Source organism: Antedon mediterranea, chromosome 9 (genome assembly GCF_964355755.1).
Source record: "Antedon mediterranea chromosome 9, ecAntMedi1.1, whole genome shotgun sequence".
Classification (NCBI taxonomy): Eukaryota; Metazoa; Echinodermata; class Crinoidea; order Comatulida; family Antedonidae; genus Antedon; species Antedon mediterranea.
In genome coordinates this window covers 4796448-4803711 of record NC_092678.1, presented here as the reverse complement: position 1 = coordinate 4803711, position 7264 = coordinate 4796448, and positions in this window count along the sequence as shown.

Here is a 7264-nt window from a genome sequence, read left to right as displayed (position 1 = left end):
CACGTAAGATGGCAGTGGACGCTTTAGAGTGTGATGAATAAGCTGTGGACACTAATCCTGCCGATGCTTTGAATGGGCACATAAGATGGCAGTAGACACTTTAGAGTATGATGAGCATTGCTGTGGACGCTAATCCTGCCGATGCTTTGAATGGACATGTAAGATGGCAGTAGACGCTTTAGAGTGTGATGAGTCAGCTGTGGACTCTAATCTTGCCGATACTTTGAATGGGCACATAAGATGGCAGTAGACGCGCAGAGTGTGATGAGTAATCTGTGGACGCTAATCCTGCCGATGCTTTGAATTGACACATACGATGGCAGTAGACGCTTTAGAGTGTGATGATTAAGCTGTGGTTGCTAATCCTGCCGATGCTTTGAATGGGCATGACGTAAGATGGCAGTAGACGCTTGAGAGTGTGATGAGTAAGCTGTGGTTGCTAATCCTGCCGATGCTTTGAATGGGCACGTAAGATGGCAGTAGACGCTTTAGACTATGATGAGTAAGCTGTGGACGCTAATCTTGCTGATGTCTTGAATAGGCACGTAAGATGGCAGTAGATGCTTTAGAGTGTGATGAGTAAGCTGAGGTTGCTAATCCTGCCGATGCTTTGAATGGGCACGTAAGATGGCAGTAGACGCTTTAGACTATGATGAGTAAGCTGTGGACGCTAATCCTGCCGATGCTTTGAATGGGCATATAAGATGGCAGTAGACGCTTTAGAGTATGATGATTCAGCTGTGGATGCTAATCCTGTCGATGCTTTGATTGAGCACGTAAGATGACAGTAGACGCTTTAGAGTGTGATGAGTAAGCTGTGGTTGCTAATCCTGCCGATGCTTTGAATGGACGTATAAGATGGCAGTAGACGCTTTAGAGTGTGATAAGTCAGATGTGGACACTAATTTTGCTGATTCATTGAATAGTCACGTAAGATGGCAGTAGACGCTTTAGACTATGATGGGTAAGCTGCGGACGCTAATCCTGCCGATGCTTTGAATGGACATGTAAGATGGCAGTAGACGCTTTAGAATGTGATGATTCAGCTGTGGACGCTAATTTTGCCGATGCTTTGAATGGGCACGTAAGATGGCAGTAGACGCTCTATAGTATGATGAGTAAGCTGTGGACGCTAATCTTGCCAATTCTTTGAATGGGCATATAAGATGGCAGTAGACGCGCAGAGTGTGATAAGTAAGCTGTGGACGCTAATCCTGCCGATGCTTTGAATGGATACGTACGATGGCAGTAGACGCTTTAGAGTGTGATGAGTAAGCTGTGATTACTAATCCTGCCGATGCTTTGAATGGGCATGTAAGATGGCAGTAGACGCTTTAGAGTGTGATGAGTAAGCTGTGGTTGCTAATCCTGCCGATGATTTGAATGGGCACGTAAGATGGCAGTAGACGCTTTAGACTATGATGGGTAAGCTGTGGTTGCTAATCCTGCCGATGCTTTGAATTGGCACGTAAGATGGCAGTAGACGCTTTAGAGTGTGATGAGTAAGCTGTCGACGCTAATCCTGCCGATGCTCTGAATGGGCAAGTAAGATTGCAGTAGACGCTTTAGACTATGATGGGTAAGCTGAGGACGCTAATCCTGCCGATGCTTTGAATGGGCATGTAAGATGGCAGTAGACGCTTTAGAGTGTGATGAGTAAGCTGTGGTTGCTAATCCTGCCGATGATTTGAATGGGCACGTAAGATGGCAGTAGACGCTTTAGACTATGATGGGTAGTGGACGCTAATCCTGCCGATCCTTTGAATGGGCACGTAAGATGGCAGTAGACGCTTTAGACTATGATGGGTAAGCTGTTTGACGCTAATCCTGCCGATGCTTTGAATGGGCACGTAAGATGGCAGTGGACGCTTTAGAGTGTGATGAATAAGCTGTGGACACTAATCCTGCCGATGCTTTGAATGGGCACATAAGATGGCAGTAGACACTTTAGAGTATGATGAGCATTGCTGTGGACGCTAATCCTGCCGATGCTTTGAATGGACATGTAAGATGGCAGTAGACGCTTTAGAGTGTGATGAGTCAGCTGTGGACTCTAATCTTGCCGATACTTTGAATGGGCACATAAGATGGTAGTAGACGCGCAGAGTGTGATGAGTAATCTGTGGACGCTAATCCTGCCGATGCTTTGAATTGACACATACGATGGCAGTAGACGCTTTAGAGTGTGATGATTAAGCTGTGGTTGCTAATCCTGCCGATGCTTTGAATGGGCATGACGTAAGATGGCAGTAGACGCTTGAGAGTGTGATGAGTAAGCTGTGGTTGCTAATCCTGCCGATGCTTTGAATGGGCACGTAAGATGGCAGTAGACGCTTTAGACTATGATGAGTAAGCTGTGGACGCTAATCTTGCTGATGTCTTGAATTGGCACGTAAGATGGCAGTAGATGCTTTAGAGTGTGATGAGTAAGCTGAGGTTGCTAATCCTGCCGATGCTTTGAATGGGCACGTAAGATGGCAGTAGACGCTTTAGACTATGATGAGTAAGCTGTGGACGCTAATCCTGCCGATGCTTTGAATGGGCATATAAGATGGCAGTAGACGTTTTAGAGTATGATGATTCAGCTGTGGATGCTAATCCTGTCGATGCTTTGATTGAGCACGTAAGATGACAGTAGACGCTTTAGAGTGTGATGAGTAAGCTGTGGTTGCTAATCCTGCCGATGCTTTGAATGGACGTATAAGATGGCAGTAGACGCTTTAGAGTGTGATAAGTCAGATGTGGACACTAATTTTGCTGATGCATTGAATAGTCACGTAAGATGGCAGTAGACGCTTTAGACTATGATGGGTAAGCTGCGGACGCTAATCCTGCCGATGCTTTGAATGGACATGTAAGATGGCAGTAGACGCTTTAGAATGTGATGATTCAGCTGTGGACGCTAATTTTGCCGATGCTTTGAATGGGCACGTAAGATGGCAGTAGACGCTCTATAGTATGATGAGTAAGCTGTGGACGCTAATCTTGCCGATGCTTTGAATGGGCATATAAGATGGCAGTAGACGCGCAGAGTGTGATAAGTAAGCTGTGGACGCTAATCCTGCCGATGCTTTGAATGGATACGTACGATGGCAGTAGACGCTTTAGAGTGTGATGAGTAAGCTGTGATTACTAATCCTGCCGATGCTTTGAATGGGCACCTAAGGTGGCAGTAGACGCTTGAGAGTGTGATGAGTAAGCTGTGGTTGCTAATCCTGCCGATGCTTTGAATGGGCACGTAAGATGGCAGTAGACGCTTTAGACTATGATGAGTAAGCTGTGGACGCTAATCTTGTCGATGCCTTGAATTGGCACCTAAGATGGCAGTAGACGCTTTAGAGTGTGATGAGTAAACTGGTTGCTAATCCTGCCGATGCTCTGAATGGGCACGTAAGATGGCAGTAGACGCTTTAGACTAGATGGGTACGCTGTGGACACTAATCCTGCCGATGCTTTGAATGGGCATGTAAGATGGCAGTAGACACTTTAGAGTATGATGAGTAAGCTGTGGACGCTAATCCTGCCGATGCTTTCAACGGACATATAAGATGGCAGTAGACGCTTTAGAGTGTGATAAGTCAGCTGTGGACACTAATCCTGCCGATGCTTTGAATAGGCATGTAAGATGGCAGTAGACGCTTTAGAGTATAATTAGTAAGCTGCGGACGCTAATCCTGCCGATGCTTTGAATGGGCACGTAAGATGGCAGTAGACGCTTTAGAGTATGATGAGTAAGCTGTGGATGCTAATCCTGCCGATGCTTTGAATGGACATGTAAGATGGCAGTAGACGCTTTAGAGTGTGATGGGTAAGCTGTGGACGCTAATCCTGCTGATGCTTTGAATGGGCACGTAAGATGGCAGTAGATGCTTTAGAGTGTGATGGGTAAGCTGTGGACGCTAATCCTGCCGATGCTTTGAATGGCACGGCACGTAAGATGGCAGTAGACGCTTTAGAGTGTGATGAGTAAGCTGTGGACGCTAATCTTGCCGATGCTTTGAATGGACACGTAAGATTGCAGTAGACGCTTTAGAGTGTGATGGGTAAGCTGTGGACGCTAATCCTGCTGATGCTTTGAATGGGCATAGAAGTTGGCAGTAGACGCTTTAGACTATGATGAGTCAGCTGTGGACGCTAATCCTGCCGATGCTTTGAATGGGCATGTAAGATGGCAGTAGACGCTTTAGAGTATGATGAGTAAGCTGTGGACGCTAATCCTGCCGATGCTTTGAATGGGCACGTAAGATGGCAGTAGACGCTTTAGTGTATGATGAGTAAGCTGTGGATGCTAATCCTATTCCTGCCGATGCTTTGAATGAGATTTTTAAGAAGCTATGAGATTTTGAATTGAATACTTTTGCAGGTGAGTTAGAAAGACGTGTGTTACTAATTATCCTCTATTGAAAATATAATGACATTCTTTCTCGTATTTCTTCAGTTTAATAAAAGATTGGGAACAACAATAGAAAGCTACTAAATGATCAACTTGATGCTTTTTTAGGGCAAGCAACCCACAAGTAGTAGTGTAAAATTGGCCATGCTTCTGTAAAGTTAAAATTGGGAAATTGAAAAACTTTCAAAAGAAGATTATTGGATTTCCAGGTTAGGAGCCTAAGCTCAGGGCCAAAAAAATTCTGAAATCAATGTTAGCCAGGTTTCTGCAAATAAATAAAATCAAATTCTTTCTTCATATTTCTTCAGTTTAAAAAAAGATTTTACAATTTCCAAAAATTGATCTTTTTTCCCAGACAACTAGGCTACTTTCTTTGGAATTTCTTTTTCCCTTCTTTGTCGTACACATGCATTTCAAAGCTTGTTTGCAGTATGAATGGTGGCAGATAGATTGAGCTTTCTATATTTTCAACAAGTTCTTGTTTACCTTCTGTTATGTCCTTGTTGTCCAAATCGGCGACACTCTTGTCTAAAATACCACCTCTGCGTGTATCCTGGCAACTCTACCTTAGAGATGGTAAATGCCATCTTTTACAAAATAAAGTCCTCTGCTTGTAATAGCTCTAGTCCACAACTAATTTGGATTTTTTTATTTTTCACAATCCACTGTATCTCTATTCAAATCAAGGAATTGCGTACATCCCTACCCTCTGCTTTACCAGCCATTGGTTTATATATATTAAGCAGCTGATTATTTTCACCATTTTACTGCATTGTTGAAAAAGCAAAGTTTTCCCAATTGCTGCATGTTTTATTTTTGTATTGTATTTCTTGCTTAGAGCTACCTGTATTACCAATTTTACACTTTTGAAGCTCTAAATCTGACCTTCTTTCCTTCAACAATTAAGTTCAAAATTTGCTGAATTTTTTAATCCAAAGCTTGGTAATTAGGTTCTTTGTTGGTTATGTGTTTTGTGGATCGGAATCCACAACAATATCTGGCTTCTGCCGGCGGAAAGATTGAAAATTGTATTCTTGGCGGCAAAATCACGAACAAGTGGTATATACTGTGTACATGCCATATTGTCCTTCAGCTTCCCTAGTCTAACACACAATGATGTTGCCTTGTGGTGCTTAGCAGTTTTATTTTGTACTTGTAGAGAGCAAATTAATTTGTTGTAGAGCTTTACAACCCAACAAGGGTCCCTCTCCCATCTCTCCCATTATAAATGTTGTTGTTGCAATTTGTATTGCAGATATTAAACAAACCAAGGGATAATAAAAAAACAATCAACCAAAACATATGGACCATTTACACTAGGACGATAATGATTAGTTATTAACTTTTACCAAAATTTGCCCGAATCATATAATTTGTGACACATTATTTCTTTTCAAAAAACTCATTGGCCATTAAATTATATTTGTAACCCCTCTTCCTCAACAATTGAAAACAGATTCTTGAGGAAATCCAGGTTCAAGCTTCTCGTTAGAATGAATTTAAACCTGTGATCGAGCTAAATAACGATATGTAACCCTACCGTTGCTTTTAGCCATTCGTTGAAACAAGCTACTTTTGTTTGTTTTACTGTGAGAATTTCTTTAATTTCTTGTTTTACAGAGCCATTTACACTTCTGTTGTTGTTCCAAATCTTTTATTTATTTTCCCAATTCGTCTGCCACTTTGTGACGCAAGTGGTGAATTGGCTTTAAAATCTGACCTGATGGGTTCTTTCCTTTAACAAATAAGTTCAAAATTTGCTGAGGCCAGAAGTAAAAACCATGTGTTTGGGTTATCACAAGTGTAGTATACCATTTTTATTAAGGGTTTCTGCACTCTTTTGTTTTCAAATTGTATTATTTTACAAAAGCTTGGTAATTAAATAGGGTCTTTGTTGGTAATGCGTTCCATGGATTGGAATCCACGGCGATCTCTGCCTTTGGCCGGTGGAAAGATTGAAAATTGCATTCTTGGCGGAAAAGTCACAAACAAGTGGTATATATGTATATGTCATATTGTCCTTCCAGCTTCCCTAGTCGCACACAATGCTGGTGCTTTGTGGTGCTTACAGTTTACTTGTAAAGAGCAAATTCATTGTAGAGCTTTAAAACCCAACATATGTTGCATCTGATGTTCAATTTTCTCATTCTCTTTTGCCTCTTGGAATATGTTTCTTGACATTTAATCATCTGTTAAACGCACATTTTTCAAGATGTGCTTGCAATCTTTCCTATAATAGATTATGTTGTCGCAATTTGTATTACAGATATTAAACAAACCAAGGCATAAACCTTTTAAAAAGCATAAATCTTTTAAAAATCATTAAAAAAAAAACAAACAACGAAGGCATGTCCTTTTAAAAGGCATAAAATAAAACAACCAACCAAGGTATGGACCTTTTAAAAGGCATTTTATTAATCATGACATCATTTTATTGGGTTTTATAAAATATTAATTTTATCAAAGACAGCATAAATGGTTATCCTATAGCTCTAGAACCGAAAACCTTTCTAAATTTCCTTTGTTTTTTAAGAAAAATGCATGCTTATCTATTTATCGTTGATCGTTATCATCCTAGTGGGGCCTTTAGACCTTTTAAAAAGAATTAAAAGAAACAAACAACAAAGGCATGCACCTTTTAAAGACATCAAAAAGGCAACCAAACAAGGCATGGACTATATTTTATAAAATGGTTTTTAGAATGTTATGTTTTATTTTATAATTTTATGTTTTATTTTATAATTTTAGCTTTTATTTTATAATTTTAGGTTTTATTTTATGTTTTATTTTATAATTTTATGTTTTATTTTATCATTTTAGGTTTTATTTTATAATTTTATGTTTTATTTTGTAATTTTATGTTTTATTTTA